Below are 17,259 nucleotides of genomic sequence, written 5' to 3'. Positions count from 1 at the left end.
TCCCCCTTAACGTGCCCGGACGTTTCCAAATGACCCAGAACCGCCGGAACGTCCAGAAATGCTGGCGGGGTGCAGTGTCCACGGGGTACAACTTTGGAAAAGATGACGAGAGAGGTGAAGGAAGTAAACTCAAGACCCAAGGAGGATGAAAGCACGCTATGCATGACACCACCACTACAAAGCCCAGAGCCAGAACGGCGTGGAAGGACACTGCTGGAAGGAAAGGCTCCACTCTATGGGGGCTTCACCCACTCCCAGTACCCTAGAGTGGGACCAGGATGACCCTGGTGAAGCAGCCACAGGATGTTCAGTTCTCAGAACAGAAGCCAGGTGGTATCCGCTTAACCTGGGCTTTGCAGGGTCTGGTGATGCTCAAGTCTCAGGTAGGACCCATTTGCTGCCCCTCCAGCTCTTGTCCCCCCCTCACCCTCTTGCCCTTCTAGATGTTAAAGAAATTCCTGCTCTTGGTAGGCAGCCAGGAAGTCACACAGGCCTGGTTTGAATCTCAAACCCCTGCTCTGCCACTTACCATCTGGGTAACTTGGGCAAGTGTCATCAGCCTCTCTGAACCTTGTTTTCCTCTTCTGTAAAATGCAGATAATAATCATAACTAACTTCTCGGTTGACATCCGGTGACATCCGATGACACCATCACATAAAAGTCCTAGTCTAGTGTTTGCAACAGGGCCGCACGTGCAGTTAAGCTAGTTCCCTTCCCTCTGCGCCTATGAGGCCCCATCCCCTACTCTTGTTTAGTAATCGGATACTGGAGATTTGAAGGAGTGGGGTGTGAACCTCCCAGGCTCTCCCTGTTCTGGTCTCTGGCCCTGATGCCATCCATGCAGGAGAATAGGGCAAGTCTGGCGCCACCAGGGAAGCCCTAAGGAAAACAGGATGGGTGGGAAAAACAACTGCCCAGAGGCCAAAGCGAACAAGGGAAGTTCCTCTTGTTCTCCAGCAGCTGTTCCCCCCTCACCTACTCTCAGGGGCTGAATTGCCACATCAAATCCTGGGAGTTTAGGAACTCCCAGGTTCCTAAAGCACAAATACTGAGGCCGGCTGGGGTGCAGTAACCCTGACGCCTCATTGCCATGTCCATTCTCTCGGAGTCTGAGGTCAATCAGTGTTTTACCTGTTCCAGTCCTGAGAATAATCACTGTTGGTCAGGATTAACAACAAACGTACATTCTGGATAAATCACAGGAGATAAAGTACCTTATCTGAATCCCCCAGGAGTTTTTTTTTTTTTTTCCCCCAGGAGCTTTTGAAAGCAGTGGGCTGAAGGGTATTCTAAATCCCCGCTGTGCCCCTCTTGGAGAGCTTTCTGAAATTCCCTAAATATTCTTGGGCAAGACCTCGGTCAGAGACGAGTTTCTGAAAAAGTGAAGAACTTGGTTACATCACCTATGATCTTATAGTAAATAAAACAAATCAAGATTATGTTCGTGGAGCAAATGGATGAAACACTTGCCTCCAGATCCTGGATTATCGTGGATATAGGCCAAGATGCCATTTCATTTGTAAAATTCGTTACTTTGGTCATTTACTTAACAAATCCGTCTAGAACCAGGCACTGCGTTAGGTACCAGGGACATGGTGGTGAACAAAACAAAGTCTGTATCCCTAGCAACAAATGAACAACTAGAGACGCACAGATAATTAATAGTGACCAGCTGGTGGTTTAGTGCCGTGAAGAGATTAAAAGCAGGTAGGAGAGGAGGGCTTAATGGAGGATGCTATCTTAGCTGGTGATTAGGGAGGGCCTTTCTAAGGAGGGGATGTTTGAGCAGAGGTCATAATGAAGGAAGGGAGCAAGGCAGGCATATATTCAGGGGAAGCACTTTTCTGGCAGAGGGGAGACAGTTCAAAAGTCCCGAGGAGGGGATGAGCACAGTCATAGAGAAGCAGAGACCAGTGGGGCTGGCATGAGCAAGAGGGAGAGTGATAGAGAGATGAAACTGGAGAGGAAGGCAGAGGCCAGAGAGTCCGGGGCTTTGGAGTTTTGTTGTTGTTGTTTGATTGTTTTTTGGTCATGCGGCATGCGGAACTTCCCCGACCAGGCATCGAACCCGTTCCCCCTGCACTGGAAGCACGGAGTCTTAACCACTAGACCACCAGGGAAGTCCTCTGGAAGTCCAATTTGTTTTGTTTTTAAGTGTCCAGGGAAGCCACGAGCAGGTCTGTAGTAGAGGCGAGGCATCTGGTTGTTTACATTGTTTGAGGAGCATTGGCAGCTTTGCAGCAAGTCCATTGCTGGATGGCAGTGTGGCAAGGGGGAGACGGTCGGGTGCTGTCGTGTGGCACAGGCGAGAGAGGGTGGTGGTTTGGACTAGCTTGATAGTGGGGGAGGCGGGAAGGAATGGTCAGATTCAGGAGCTGTGTACAGAATCACAGTACGATTCAGTTCCTGCTCTCCGGGAATTTGCAAAAACAAAAAAGAGAGGATAAACCCCGCTATAATATAATGGGTAGCATGCAATAAGGGAAGGACAAGCAGGCTTATATGGGAGCACCAAAGTGGAATCCTTAGGGGAGTTGGAGAAGCATCGGAGAGGGTGACATTTGAGCTGCGTTTTGAAGAAGTGAAATTCCACCAGGTGAATAAGGAAGGTAAAAGGAAGGTCATTCCAGGCAGGGGGGACAGCTTTGGTGAAGGCTTGGGAGTGTGAACCTGCAGAGGGTGTCTGGAAACTATCTAGTGGTTTGGCGGGGCGGGGGGATAAGGGCTGGAAGACAGGCCTGGAAAGGTGGCTGGAACCAGACCATGAAGGCTCTGGAATGTGATATTCAGGAGTCTGTCCTTTATTCTACAGACAACAGAGTCCTCTAAGGTTTTTTGAGTGTATATAGGACATAAGCAGAACTGTGTTTTTGAAGGTCATGCTGATGTATCGTGGAGTAAACTAAAAGGACACTGAAGGCAGGACCAACCAGGAAATTAGGCTCATTTATGTAACAAAATGCTTGAGTGCCCACCATGTGCTAGGCGTTGGGAACAGAGCAGTAAATAAGGGAACATCACGCCTTTCTTTGTGGATTGTAAGCCTGATGGGGAGGTAATAAGGCCTAAATGTAGAGGCCGGGTATTCAGGAAATATTTCCGAAATCTCACCGTTAAGACATGGGAAGTTCTGCATGTGGAAAATGAGAATGGCTTGCCTCTCTGATTATTGCTATAATGGGAGTATAGTTACTGCAAAGTATCCTGCCACATAGAAATAAATTTTTAAATAATTCTTTTGGATTATACATATTTTTATAGCTTTAAAAGCACTTTCACATAAAGCCTCTCACTTGCCTTTAAATGTTATACAAATTATAATTATTAAATAATTACATGTATAATTACATTATATTATTTGACTGCAAAACCCTTGGTGAAAGTTGTGCAAAAGAAGAGCTGTTTTGGAGTGTTGGAAACACACAAGGGCAGTGAAATAGAGAAGATGGGTCTGGGACCACGACATTAGTCTAGAGAGAACAGTGTGTTTAGCTATCTTTGCGTCTCATTTCTTTCTTTCTTTTTTTATAAATTTATTTACCTATTTATTATGTATTTATTTATTTTTGACTGCATTGGGTCTTCGTTGCTGCACGCGGGCTTTCTCTAGTAGCGGCGAGCGGGGGCTACTCTTCATTGCAGTGCGCGGGCTTCTCATTGCGGTGGCTTCTCTTGTTGCGGAGCACGGGCTCTAGGCGCGCGGGCTTCAGTAGTTGGTGGCACACATGCTTAGTTGCTCCGCGGCATGTGGGATCTTCCCGGACCAGGGCTCGAACCCGTGTCCCCTGCATTGGCAGGCGGATTCTTAACAACTGCGCCACGAAGGAAGCCCCTGTGTCTCATTTGTAAGAGCATCCATTCAGATGAGTAAAGCAGGGTTAAGGGCAAAATTCTTAAAATGTACACGGATCTCTCATTTAAAATACCTCCGTCTGATGTTGTCATGTCCCTGTAGCAGACTCCTTTGAAAAGTGTTCTGTCCTGAACAGAACCGTATGTCATGTTCAGAGTCGTGAAAAAGGTGGGGAGGATTTGGACAGCGGTGCTTGGATTACTTCTCCAGGACGTTTCTTGTCTAGCTGGTTCCTCTCTGCCATTGTCAGAATCAAATTCCGTACTTAATCTCTTCCTTGTTTTCAGATGACGAAAATCTCTCTGTTAGGTTTCAGAAAGCTGGGATTACAAAATGTTCTTATGGCTTTAAGGCCTCTGTGGTGATTGGGGAACTCGGGAAAGGATTGGATGATAATTTTTTTCCAGGGGGTGGGGGGAGGGGACAGTCAGTGGACTGAATAGGGGATTCCTTTTCAGAAATCTGCCTTTGGACCCAAATGTTCATCACTTAAGAGGATTCCAGGATTTTTAAAATAAAATGAAAAGGGATGTGGGTTATAAGAATATATATGCATATGTCAAAACTGAACTGTACATCTGAGACACCTAATCCTGCTGTGTATAAATTATAACTCAATACAAAGAAAAATCAAACAAGCGGGACAGACAGAGCAAAAATAATTAATACTGACAAGTAGAACCAACTACCAAGCTGTTTTAGGGACATGAATTATGATTTTCAAAATAGTGGTGACTGAATTCCATTGGGAAGAGGCTCTGACAGTGAGGCCAAGGTTGTCACGAGCTGATTCCTACGTAGGCCATTAACCATCCATGGTTTTGGGGGTGCAGTTTGTACCCCTCCTCCTAGCTAGCAAGTTCTGTATTTATTTGTTCCCTGGTTTCAAGAGCAAAGGAGAGAAAAAGCATAGATGAGAGAAATTCTGTCCCCTACCGATGACTGATTGGTCAGAAGTTACCATCTTCTTTTAAGAACAGCATACCTGATCTCCAAATATTAAATATATCATCATCATCATTGTCATTAAGAATATTCCTTATTTTCTTTCCCTAGTCCAAGGCAGTTCTCAGCCTCTCTGAGATCTTGACTGGATACAGGAAGTGAACTCACCCCCCGATCCTCGCCCCACCATTACTCCTTTAATACTAATGCCACACACCCCTATACTCTAGCAGTGTAGGCACATGCACTCCATATACCATTCACCAGAAGTCACCATTACATCCATACAGTTTCCATCAGCTGAAATGCAACCCATGTCCAGATGACCTAAGGACACTCCAACCATGGTGGCCTCCTTTATTATCTGTCTCCCCCACTAGGCTGTATGTTCCACGAAAGCAGAGACAGGGTCTGTTTTATTCACTAGTAGATATCCCGCACCTAGCAAGGTGACCGACACATAATAGCATAGTAGGTACTCACCTGACATTGAGTGAATGAGTCACAAATTGAAAGAAGCAAAGCATTCGTTGTTTTTATAGAAATTAGTCCCCTATGCTTGGACTCAGTGGGGGGAGGGGATGGAACTGAAAGAAGATTCTACATGATTAGGTTTGTTTTCCTCCTTCAGACAGATCGTTTCTGTCATCTGTATATACAACCTGGATCGTGAGTGACCAGCCAGCATAAAGGTACATGTGACCTTCAAGGACCAGCCATGTTTGTGCCACAGGCAGGAGGGCTCTATCCTTTAATTGCCTGGAAGTTCCATCCAAAATCCGAGTCAGCCAACAGTCCAGTCTGTGAGCAGGGCAGTTACATCTGCAGCACTTGGAGGTGAGCCTGGCCCAACACCAAGCAGACATCCTGGTACCGCGCGGTTGGAAACAAAGTAGCAAAGGAGGCTCACAGTGCTGCATGGAAAGGTAGAGCTGCTCATGAAATCACCTAGGGACTTCCCTGGCGTTCCAGTGGTTAAGACTTTGAATGCAGGGGGTAGGGGTTTCATCCCTGGTCAGGGAGCTAAGATCCCACATGCCTCACCCCAAAAATCCCAAACATAAAAGCATAAAACAGAAGCAATATTGTAAAAAATTCAATAAAGACTTTAAAAATTATTCACATCAAAAAAAAAAGAGATCACCTAAAATAAGAGCCTCTCAATGGACTTACATATTAGCAGAAGGATGGGAGGCACTTGGGAGCATAAAGATATAACTATTTAACAACTGATATGGACGTATTTCAATATTTTCACAACCAGAGCATGTCAGCTGATTTCTGGTCCAAAGTATCAGTAGAACTATACCCACCACAGGATGCTCAAGAAGCCTTTGCTTCCTTGGAGGCTGCCGTTTCCACGTTTTTAGATTAGCTACATAGGCAATATCTTTGCCTGGACATCTAAACATTGTGGTTCTCGCTGACAGGGCCTTGCTGGGAGGCTCCTTCCCTTACAGAGTACCGAGATAATTTTCCCGAAGCAAGGATGACATCACTGGCCTGAAGGCGGATCCAGGCAACTGCCCTATCTGGGGAACAATCATTCCTGCAGGTATGTGACTCACAGAGAGCGAAAGAGCGAGAGAGAGCGAGAGAGAGCGAGAGAGCGAGAGAGAGAGCGAGAGAGAGAGCGAGAGAGAGAGAGAGAGAGAGAGAGAGAGAGAGAGAGAGAGAGAAATTCAGAGACCTTATCAAGCAGCTCTCTGGTCTCCCAGCTCTGTCACAGCCAACCCCGTCCCTGGGCTGTGTGTAACCCAGCAACAAGGATGGACCCGGGGACCAGCTGGATGAGGAAGGTCTGGAGCTAAACTCTCCAAAGATGCTCAGCCTTTAATGGAGGAGGCCTTTTAGAAGAGATCTGGCAAATTCTCTGCCCTGGCAACTTCACTTTCTGTTCTCTTTTTATCTGCTTTCTGTATTTCCAATTAATCTTGGAATGAGAGCCCAAGGCAAGAAGCCAGCGGTGCCTGAGGAATGCTAAAGAGCAGACTGAGCCAGGGAAACAAATGCCAGTGAGGGACCCCACAGCAAAGAGACGGGCACCGTGAGCAGCTCTCCTGTTACCATGAGGCTTGCGAGGCGTGTGTGCGGGTCTCCGCGTTGGCACCATCTGCTAGTTCCTCAGGAGGACAGAACAAACCAGTGAGGCGTGGAGATTAGATTATGTAACGCTCGAGGACTGCTGTTTTCAAAGAGGAAACGAATGGAACGAATTGATTTGCTTGTCAGAGTCATGTCACTAAAGGAGACGCCTTCCCTCCTCTTCCAAGAGGACCTCATTAAAGAGGGGGACGATTTTACAGATTGAGAAAGTATGAGACCACAGTCGAGTCCATTCACAAGAGCAAGTCCTATTTCCAGAATTGCACTGATAAATCCTCTTCTGGTCCCCTAGCCTGAAAAAATGACTATTCAGCCACTACCTAAAAGGTACCAACACGGCAAGAAACATAACTGCCTGTTGCCAGCCACCAGATTCAGAACCTGTGCGCCTTGCCTGAACTGAACTCTCTTGCTTCTGGGGAAGGAAGCAGCATCTAATTTTGAGTCCAGTGGGGTCACAGGTATATTCAGACCTCTAAACAAGTGCTTCTGTGATAGAGTGGGAACGTGTTCTTAAAGTACATGCATCAGGAAGGAGAATTCACTGCATTTCTGGGATAATTTTGTCATTGCCGGACTTCTCTCAAAACGCCCAGCATAATACTTTTTATAGAATGTTCAGTAGATCCGAAGAATGAACAAATGATAACCTTGAACCTACTGCCAAAGGGCCATTCCTAAAGACACATTGTCTAAGACACCAAGATTTAAATGTCGGGTATTTATTCCACTTGGAAATGAAGCCCGCTGTACCAGATATTTTCTATTTGCCCTTTTTGATCCACCATGTAGCCTGGGATACTCCCCTGTACAGACTCCATCAACTTGAGCCTCTAGCTTCCATTTGGGTACAGCCAGTGGGAGGCGACAGCAGCAGCAGACTGGAGGGCAGAAGGGCAGTGAGGGTGAAGTATTTATTTCCCTGGTTCTCTCCCTGCCAGATCGCCTCAGGTTGGTTATGTCTTTTGATAAAAGGTCACTGCTCCCTCTCAAGGCAGCCCTTTCCACACAGCTCTCTTTCTGGGTTCCGGAATTTCTCCCTCCCTTCAACTTTTAGATCTAGGAATGGTAAAGACCCCAGCTATCCCTAGCCCCCTGGGTACTGCACTACCCCTGTGGCTTCCCTACACTCTACCCAAACCTTTGTAAATAGTCCCTTTATTAAAACCTCCTCAAGTTATCTAATTTGAATGTACCATCTGCCTCTTATACAGAACCTGACTGATACACCTACCACACATGTCAGTCTGTTCCAGGCCCTGCACCACAGTTTAAAAAAAAAAGTAGCAAAATTAATAATACGATATGTTACTACTTTATAGTTGTTCTCCATGTTCACCTTTTCACAAGGCTATAATAACAACTTAAAGATAACACCTAATTCTTCCTTACAACATAATTGTGCAGTAGTGTTTGTATGAGCTAAATATAATTCGAGAACAAGCTTTTTCATGCCATCAAAATTCATGTGAACAACTATGAAGAGAGAATTGCAGAACTGATGCCCCCGACTTGAGATTTAGCAGAAGATTTATTCCAATATTTAAATCAAGCACGCAAATATTCAAATGCCTACTACGTGGCCAGAAAGATGGAAATCTTACAGTGAGGAATAACATCGCTACGGGCTCTGACATGGTGAAATGCGGTCTTGTTTTATGCTGTAAATGTGTTCCTAAAAAGTTGAATAGAGATTGTATTTCCATAAATCAGAGAATATGTTGTATGATCAGGGGGACCTCACTATTTGAATAATAATTTGGTAAAATAATCAGCCTTTGATCTTTTGAACCAATTCTGTTTTTTCATCCATCTAAAGTACTTCAAATGAAATTTATCTTTAGTCTGTAGGGAGGATTGGTCTCCTTCCGTGCTCTTGGAATAGCAGAAATTGTGAAATGGAATTCAGAGGAAAGATAAGGGAACTACCATTTATAGACCACACACAGAATGCTAGGCAATTTGCATCTGTTAGCACATTTAATCCTGGAGGTAAATGCATATTCTACCATTCCCTTATTTTCTCCTTCTGAAAAATAAAAAAACCCAAAAAATTACTTTGACAGGTGTGGAATTCAAAATCCTTTTTTTTTTTTTAATGAGAAAGCAAGGCAAAAATATTATTCAGTGAAGGATCATAAACACCACATTATTCCCCAACCTCAATGGCTTTCCACTGCTCTTAGGATGAAGTCCAAAATTGTTCACAGGGCCACTGTTCTGCCTCAGTTCTCTCAACCATCCAGGCTTCTTCCCACTTGAAGGCCTTTGCACTCTGTCCCCAGATCTGTCTGCAACCTCTTCCTCTCCCTTCTCCAGACTAACTCAGACTCACCCCTCCAGTTTCCCTCAGTTCACACTTTCCAGGGAATGCCTGTCTCCCCAGCTGGGCCTGTGTCACTGTGTCCCTATATCCGAACACCCGTGAAGAGCTGAAGGCTCAATTGTTGCCTGACTGAACCCAGGAGGGCTGCCCTGCCTGATGGTGGCCATTTCTACCAATTCTTTGGTCCCAGAGGCCCAGCAAGATATCTCTCAAAAATGAAAAGGTCAAAAGAACCTCTTTGAGGTTCTGGAAGGTCTTTGCTTTCTCTCTCCCCCTCAAGTGTATACCTAGGCGCTTCAAGACCTGGAGCTCCGGCTGAGATGAGAACATGACAGTACCGTGTCCCAGTGGGAACATAACGTTCCTTCAGCCTTGCACCTTGGGCTTGTCTGGCATCCAGCCACGTGACTTTTGGAGGCTGCGCATGCGCGGGAGGATTAGTTCTCTCGTCATCTCTCCACCCTCGCCCAGATGTTGCAGCTGCACATTTCAACCTGGTCCGCTTAAAAGCGGGAGGCAGTGTAGGAATGGGAAAGAGATTCAGGAGGTCAGTGGGGGCGGTCAGGGTGGGCTTGGGATGTATTGAGCATCGTCCAGTGGCAGGCATTGGACTAAATTACCCCAAGGGCTTTATGTAGTAGGGATTGCTGTGTCTATTTACAGATAGAGAAACTGAGGCTCCTGTGGTTTGGGGGACTTGTCCACAGGCATAGGTAATGACAGTCCTGGGATTTGAACCAGGTTTCTCTGGCTCCCAAACGCCCAAGCTCTCTTAGGCCCTCCCTCATCTTTCAAAAGTAAAGTTTGTTTTCCCGAAGTGTGGTCACCACTGGGAAGTGGTTCCCTCTCTCCATCCCTAGTAACTCTGAGCCAGCTGCCTGCCTGGGTTCATGTCCTGGCTGTATGATTTCAGACAAGTCATGTCACCACTGAGCCTCATCATCATCTGTAAAATGACAGTATTGCCTGCCTTCCGCTACTCAGGAAAATTAATTCTTCTAACAAAAACGTAGTGACGCCTACCAGATGCCAGGTACTGTACTGTGTAAGTTCGGGGTGTGCAAAAACAGAAGAGATCGTGTAATTAAATGAGATAGAGTATGAACATGCTAATAATCTCCAAAGCCCTTTAATAATATATGTAGTGTGTTAGATGGTAGCAAGTGCTATGGATAAAAATGAAGCAAAAATGAAGCAAGGAAAGGGAATAAGGAGCGTATTGCATGGGTGCAATTTTAAGTAAAAGTGTCAGGGCGAGGCCTCCCTGAGATGTTGGCATTTGAGGAAAGACCCGAAGAGATGAGGGAAGAAAATGTGCCAGGGATTGTTCTAGAAACCTGGGCAAGTTTGGACCCATTTCCCCTTAAGAACAGATAAGATCTAAAATGAGCCTGGCACCCCCAATGAAGGCTGCAGTGCTCCTGTGGGCCTCCCTCATCCAACAGTGGGCAGTGCTGCTGTGGGTTTCTCACAGCTGGCTCCAGAGGAAGTGAAAACAGCCTGTTACAGGTATGAGGATTCACAGCCAACAAGCTCTTCCCTTGCATCTCCAGAGGAGTTGGTGTTTCCATCAGTTAATTGGAGAAGGGTCAGCCATGCCCTTGGAAATGTCTACTTTTTGCTCCATTGAAAACAAAAAGAAGCAGGAAGACAGAATTAGGACCTGTACTGACATTTTGCTGGAATGTCCCATCCCAAACACATGTAGAGGCTCATTCACACAGATGCATCTGCTCAAAGCCCCTAACGTAGATATAAGGGTGCTGGCATATGCCTGATTACAGACCCGAAAGCTCTGCACAGAGAAGCCTAGTCTGGGAGAAAAATATCAAGCCAGGCCTTGGCCAGCTCTCCTTTCAGCAAATGTTAAAAAAAAAAAAAAATGTATATCACAGGAAGCAGGATGAAGGGATAGAGCCCTATGACTAGCCAAACTGGGAGGCCACTGAATCCAACAGACTGAGGCCCAGAGAGGGGAGGTTAGCTGTCCAAGGTCACACAGCAAGTTTGTGAAAAATCCCAGTGAATTCATGCCACCAACAAATACTTTTTGAGTGCCATATATGTGCCAGGCGCTGTTCTAGGCACTAGGGTTACAGCAGTAATCAAAAGAGACAAAAATTCCTGTCCTCCTGGAGCTGACATTCTAATTGAAGGAGACAGAAAATAAAATGATAAATTAGTAATATATGTAGTGCGTTGGATGATGGCAACAGACACAGAAATGAGGCAGGGAAAGGGGACTGGGAGTATACTGTGTCGGTGCAATTTTAAATAGAAGGGTCAGGGAAGGCATCACCAAGAAGTTGGCATTTAAGCAGAGACCTGAAGGAGATGAGGGAGGAAGACAGGCCAGTATCTGGGGAAGAGTGTCCCAGGAGGAGGAAGCAGAGCCAAGGCCCCCAAGGCAGGAACATTCCAGTAGTGTTCCCAGGAGCAGCAAAGGAGACACATCGTGTATGAGCTTTGTAGGCTGCTGTGAGGGCTGTGGCTTTTACTCCAGATGAAATGGAAAACCACTGGAGAGTTTGGGGCAGAGAAATGACATCATCTGATCCAACAAAAAGTCTGAAGCTATGGCTGTTCATTCGTTCATTCATTCAATCATTTATTCAAGCCTCTTAGGGGCCAGGCACTATGCTGATGACAAGCCAGACTCCCCCAGAGCGAGCCACAGGGTATCTGAGTGTGTATTTCGTGCTGATTGGAGAGTCCAGAGCAAGGAGGAGGGAGGCTGGGCCATGGCCTTCCCTGACCACTTGCCTCCCCTCCTTGCCCTGAGGCCCAGGGCGAAGGGCCCCAGGTAGCTTCAGGGCTCCGTGATCCGGAGGCTGCTAGAACCTGCAGGTTATAAATAGCATCTCCTGTGGCTGGGAGCCAAGCTGCTCAGTCTGAATGACTCAGAGGCTCAGAGCCACAGCCCCCTGAACTGTAACATCACTTCCCAACCCCACCACCCCATCCTGGGCTCCCTTGCTGACCCCCTAATCAAAGCTGGGCCTCTGCTTCTCACCATGAACCTCTCTGGCCCTGTCATTCTCCTCTGATTCCAGGCTCTACATCCTGGAGCACCAGGAGACCCACTGCTTCATTAGCTCTGGGAGGCAGGATTGTATAACATTTAAAAGCTCAAGATCTGTACTTGGGGACTTCCCTGGTGGCACAGTGGTTAAGAATCCGCCTGCCAATGCAGAAGACACGGGTTCGAGCCCTGGTCCGGCAAGATCCCACATGCTGTGGAGCAACTAAGCCTGTGTGCCACAGCTACTGAGCCTGCCCTCTAGAGCCCGTGAGTCACAACTACTGAGCCTGCGCACCTAAAGCCCATGCTCCACAACAGAAAAGCCACTACAATGAGAAGCCCGCGCACCATAACGAAGAGTAGCCCCTGCTCGCCGCAACAAGAGAAAGCCTGTGTGCAGCAATGAAGACCCAACGCAGCCAAAAATAAATTAAAAAAAAAAAAAGATCTGCACTTGGGCCTACCTGGATTTCAGGCCCAGCTCTGCTGCTTCCTGGCTGTGTGACCTTGGGCAAGTCACTTCACCCCGGGAGCCCCATATTCCTCATTCATAATAAGAATAGTATTATAGTGGGACTTCCCTGGTGGCACAATGGTTAAGAATCTGCCTTCCAATGCAGGGGACATGGGTTTGAGCGCTGGTCTGGGAAGATCCCACACGCCGCAGAGCAACTAAGCCCGCAAGCCACAACTACTGAGCCTGCACCACAACTACTGAGCCTGCGCCACAACTACTGAAGCCTGCACTCCCTAGAGCCCACGGGTTGCAACTACTGAGCCCACGTGCTGCAACTACTGAGCCCACGTGCTGCAACTACTGAAGCCCATGCACCTAGAGCCCGTGCTCCGCAACAAGAGAAGCCACCACAATGAGAAGCCCAGGCACTGCAACAAAGAGTTGCCTCTGCTTGCCGCAGCTAGAGAAAGCCCGTGTGCAGCAACGAAGACCCAACGCAACCAAAAACATAAAAAAATTTTTTTAAAGAATAGGGGCTTCCCTGGTGGTGCAGTGGTTGAGAGTCCGCCTGCTGATGCAGAGGGCACGGGTTCGTGCCCCGGCCCGGGAAGATCCCGCATGCCGCGGAGCGGCTGGGCCCGTGAGCCATGGCCGCTGAGCCTGTGCGTCCGGAGCCTGTGCTCCGCAACGGGAGAGGCCACAACTGTGAGAGGCCTGCGTACCGCAAAAAAAAAAAAAAAAAAAAAAGAATAGTATTATAGTAATAATATCAATACTATTGTGATGTTATGATGATGATAATAATAGTACCTACTTCATGGAACTGAAGTAGGTACTATTCAACAAGATACTCCACATAGAGTGCTTAGCCCAGAGCCTGGCTTATAGTAGCTGCTCAATTAATGGAGTGACCGTCCCTGTGCTCAATTAGATTATAATCTGGAGAAGGGTAATAATAAATAAGAAAATGACAGCTTTCATCTAATCTATGGAACATCTACCATGTGTTTGAGGTATGGGCTCCTGACATCTAATGCCGTATGTCTAGTCTTCATAACCAAGCCAATTTCACCATCTCCATCTTACACAGGAAGAAACAGACTCAGAGAGAGCCATATGTCTTGTCCAAGCCATACGGTACCCGGTGAGGCAGAATCTGACATCAGCAGAAAGGCTTAACCAGCCCCCGTCTGACCGTGGGGACATGTGCAGACACTTGCTCCTAGCCCACCCCACACGTGATGTGCCACTGAGTGGAGGTAGGGGGTCAAGGGAAAGAAGAGGGCAGGTGGGCAGAGGTGCAAGATATCTCTGCTTCCTCTGACCATCCCTCCCACCTCCTGAGATAAGAAGCCCTCTCTCTGCCACCTCCCCAAAGCCTAGACTAGCTCTCCTTTGGGTGATATTGAATAAAATTCTCTCTGCCTAATGGCTCCTAAAAGATGGTCTGTCTGTTTAATAATTTTTAGATGTTACACACATTGTTTAAGGATGAAGATGATGGTGACATTCTGGCTTCATTGATCATCCCCCCACTTTGATCCTCCAGAGTTGTGTCTGGTCATTCTCCAAAACCCCCAGGTTCCAGAGAAATCTCCTTAAGTCCCCGTCCCCTGCCCTCACCATGCTGGAAGCCTTATAAAGTAGTAGAAACGGCATGCATTTGGGAGTGAGATAAATCTGGGCTCCCTCTTGTCTCTGTCATTTCCTAGCTGTGTGACCTCGGGCACGTCACTTCACCTCTCTGAGCCTCATTCATTTAGCTAATGCATATTTAGCAACGTGGTCAGGAAGAAAGTGACATTTATTCTGAGACATGAATGGTGAGAAGACCTAGAGGCACAGAAGCCTCGAGAAGGGAATAACTTTGGTGTGTGGAGCTGGTGTGGTGGGAACAGAGCGAGCCAGGGGGGGAGAGGGAGATAAGGTCAGAGAGGCAGGCAGGGGCTAGATCACAGAGTGCCCAGTGACGAGAATCCCAACTTCTCACGCTTGTGCGCGTTTGGTGGGATGATGCATAGATCTAGCACAGGACCTGGCATACTGTGGGCGCTCAATACGCAGTAACTATCATGATGATGAGTCTTCCTTGTCCTCCTCCTCCTCCCAGGGACCCTCGTGTCCGTCTCCTGCCTCTTAACCCCCTCTGCCCCACGGTCTCTCCCTGATCCCGGGAAAAGAACAAGGAGTCAGCAAGTATCACGGCAGGAAGGAGGAAGCATTCCCCATTCTCTCCCCCGCCCCAAACCCTCCCACCGTAGCCCAGTGATTTTCCTGCCTCTCACAAGGCGATTTTATTAAACATCTCGAAAAAATATTCTCTCACTCCCTCTCTCTTTATTTATAAAAATCAACTTAACACCCTGCTCCTTTGTTCTATTTGGAAACTGGAACAGCCTGGTTTATATTTAGCTGAAATCCTGCTCCTTTCCCCACAGATTCCAGCACAGCCCAATGAGCTAGAGGGGCTAAGGAAGGAGAGGGGGAGAAGGGGGCTGAGGGAGGAAAGGGCCATGGGAAGAACGGGAGGTGCTGTCCCCCAGGGGCCCAGGTCTCCGCTAAATCCGAAGGACCTGGAAGGGTAGGAGCTAAACAGTCCTTCCCAAGACTTGGGATGATCCAAGTCCAGGCTTTGCCCATCATCCTGTCACTCTCTAGTCCCATTCAGGTATCCCCAGAACAAGAGGCGGGGAGACAGAATATGGAGAAGAAAGATCCCAACCCTAATCTGGAACCAGGCTTGGAAAGGCAGTATAAGGCAGTCATTAAGGATGTGGGTCTGGGTTCACATGCAAACTCTCCTCTGCCCCTCACGAGCTGGCTGCCGCCAGAGAAGTTGATGTGCTCGTTACAGTGCCTGGCACATAAACACTGGCCATTATTATTAATCACAGTGGGCTGAAGGAAAGCTCTCACTCCTCAAACTTCAAGGCTCTCCTGAAAAGCTGCTTCCTCCATGAAGCCTTCCCAGATTAAAACTCATCTCTTCAGTGGCTTCCCATGTGGCGCAGTAGTTAAGAATCCGCCTGCCAATGCAGGGGACACGGGTTCGAGCCCTGGTCCGGGAAGATCCCACATGCCACGGAGCAACTAAGCCCATGCGCCACAACTACTGAGCCTGCGCTCTAGAGCTCGCGAGCCACAACTACTGAGCCTGTGTGCCACAACTACTGAATCCCGTGCACCTAGAGCCCATGCTACGCAACAGAGAAATCACCGCAATGAGAAGCCCGCGCACCACAACAAAGAGTAGCCCCCACTCGCCACAACTAGAGAAAGCCTGTGCACAGCAACGAAGACCCAACGCAGCCAAAAATAAATAAATAAAAGTTTATTAAAAAAAAATAGATGTGGTACATATATACAATGGAATACTACTCAGCCATAAAAAGAACAAAATAATGCCATTTGCAGCAATATGGATGCAACTAGAGATAATCATGCTAAGTGAAATAAGTCAGAGAGAGAAAGATAAGTATCATATGATATCGCTTATACGTGGAATCTAAAATGTGACACAAATGAACCGATCTATGAAACAGAAACAGAATCATGGACATAGAGAACAGAATGGTGGTTGCCAAGGGGGAGGGGGTTGAGGGAGGGATGAAGTGGGAGGTTGGGGTTAGCAGATGTAAGCTTTTATATATAGAATGGATAAACAACAAGGTCTTACTGTATAGCACAAAGAACTATATTCAATATCATAGGACTTCCCTGGTGGTGCTGTGGTTAAGAAGCCACCTGCCAATGCAGGATACACGGGTTTGAGCCCTGGTCTGGGAAGATCCCACATGCTGCAGAGCAACTAAGCCCGTGTGCCACAACTACTGAGCCTGCGCTTTAGAGCCCACGAGCCACAACTACTGAAGCCTGCACACCTAGAGCCCATGCTCTGCAATGAGAGAAGCCACCATAATGAGAAGCCCGCGCACCACAACAAAGAGTAGCCCCCACTCGCTGCAACTAGAGAAAGCAAAGAAGACCCAACGCAACCAAAAATATAAATAAATAAATAAATTTAAAAATATATATCCTATGGTAAACCATAATGGAAAAGAATATTAAAAAAAGAATGTACATATATGTATAACTGAGTCACTTTGCTGTACAGCAGAAATTAACACAACATTGTATATCAACTATACCTCAATAAAATAAAAAAAACTAGGTAAAGAAATTGTGGTGTGTCCATACAATGGAATATTATTCAGCCAAAAAGAGGAATGAAGAACTGACACATGCTATAATGTGGATAGGCCTCAAAAATGTTATGCAATGTCAAAGAAGCCAGACGGGAAAGGTCGAATGTTCCATTTATATGAAGTGTCCAGAGTAGGCAAATCCATAGAGAAGGAAGGCAAATTGATGGTTGCCAGGATCTTGGGGAGAGGGAATGGGAAGTAGTAACTGCTTAATGGGTGCAGGGTTTCCTTTTGCAGTGACTAAAGATATTTTGGAACTGGATAGAGATGGTGGTTGTGTAATGCCACTGAATTGTTTGCTTTAAAATGGTTAATTGTATGTTAATTTTATGTTCACCTCAATT

Source organism: Tursiops truncatus, chromosome 13 (genome assembly GCF_011762595.2).
Source record: "Tursiops truncatus isolate mTurTru1 chromosome 13, mTurTru1.mat.Y, whole genome shotgun sequence".
NCBI lineage: Eukaryota > Metazoa > Chordata > Mammalia > Artiodactyla > Delphinidae > Tursiops > Tursiops truncatus.
This window is presented reverse-complemented; position numbering follows the sequence as displayed.